This window comes from Colobus angolensis, unplaced genomic scaffold (assembly GCF_000951035.1).
Source record: "Colobus angolensis palliatus isolate OR3802 unplaced genomic scaffold, Cang.pa_1.0 Scaffold44, whole genome shotgun sequence".
Taxonomy (NCBI): Eukaryota; Metazoa; Chordata; class Mammalia; order Primates; family Cercopithecidae; genus Colobus; species Colobus angolensis.
Genome location: NW_012117821.1, coordinates 1,528,685 through 1,530,073, shown reverse-complemented (window position 1 = coordinate 1,530,073; position 1,389 = coordinate 1,528,685). Strand labels below are relative to the sequence as shown.

The 1,389-nt window shown below is 68.5% G+C and overlaps 1 protein-coding gene across 1 annotated transcript in view; it reads left to right on the top strand.

Moving 5' to 3' along the window:
• The first annotated feature begins 291 nt into the window (after positions 1-291).
• The window catches only part of PHPT1 (phosphohistidine phosphatase 1), a 9,057-nt gene continuing 7,959 nt past the window's right edge, over positions 292-1,389 (top strand). Inside the window, exon 1 of the mRNA XM_011957279.1 lies at positions 292-789. The gene's annotated coding sequence lies outside the window, so the exon portion shown is untranslated. The remainder of the gene's footprint in view (positions 790-1,389) is intronic.

Here is a 1,389-nt window from a genome sequence, read left to right as displayed (position 1 = left end):
AGCTCCGCTCAGTATGGCCTCCAGCTCCGCCCAGGCCCCCACCCCCCCGACCCTCCGCCCCCGTAGTGTTCCTCACGGGCTCTTCGCCTTCCCACCCCTAGTAACCCCTCTCTCATCTCCCGGGTCTCCTCCCTCTCCCAGCTCGCCCTCGAGGATCCCCAGAAGAAGCCGGTCCTCGCCCTCGGTGCTCCCCGCTGGGAGGCGGGGTGGGCCTGAGGACCGCCCAGCTCTGCCTTCACTCAGAGGGATCACTACTGCACAGACCCCACGCGTACAGATCCGGTCCCCCTTGGTCCGCGGGGCTCTCGATGGAGCCTCCCCGACTCCGGTTTCCCCTCGTCCAGAAGCCCGACGTAACCAAAGCCCAGTCTGTCACTTTAAACACGCCCCGCCCCGCCTCCCGCGGCTGGGGTGCCTCCTCTCTGGAGAACACCCTGGTCGACCTTCGTGCGTCCGTGTGCACGAGCGCGTCCGGGCGAGGCGGTGGGCAGGGCCGAGGGTGCGCGGTGCGTTCCCGCTGGTCGGATCCGTTACACTGACCACGCCACGCGCCCTGCCGTCCCCTCGCCTCCAGCCGCTGCAGTCTGGGCCCTGCAGGAGCTGGGAAAAGCCGCAGGGAGGTCTTCAGGCCGATATGCGAGTCTCCCAGCCGAAAGGGCACAGGACCTGGGCAGGGGAAGCAGAGCACGTGGGCCTGGCCAGAGCTGACACCTGGCTAGGAGAGGAAGGACCAAGGGACAGGGGGCGTTCCCAGGTGGGAGCCTGGAGGGGAAAGCGTGGTGCGAGCAGGTGAGGGAGCGAGCTAGTTGGTAAGCGCAGAAACCCACCCAAAGGGGCTTGACCTGTCCCGAGAGGTCCCCGCACACCCGCTCTGGCCGCACTCCGTCCTGTGGGCGTGGAGGCGCAAGCCCGGCGGCCGGGCCTCCACCTGCCCCCTCAAGCGCACCCTGGTCCGCGCCCAGGGCTCTCTGGAGGGTGGGGTGTCTGGGAGAGGGGTGGAGGCCAAACGCAAGGGTCCTCCTGGAGTCCCTAGCCCTACTTCGGAGCCAGGGAAGGGGACACCAAGTGAGAGAAACTGGGCACCCCCGCCTCCGCTCCTGCTCTCGCACCCGGCGCGCCCACCTCGTCCCCGCGCATCTGCACCGGCCAGGCGTCCCGCTTGCCCACCCGCCGCCGCGCCCCGCGCCCCCTGCCCCAGGGCCTCTGCATTCGGCCCCACCCCTGAGGGCCGGCCAGGAACGCCCCTGGATCGAAATAATTTCCAGGAGGCAAGAGCTTTCCAACCAAGTAAAATAGAACTTGAATGTATCGGCTGCTGTTGCCTCCTTGTGCGGGTAGCCAGGTTGGGGACGGAGGCGTTCGGGCGATGGAGAGGGGAGAGGGGGAGGC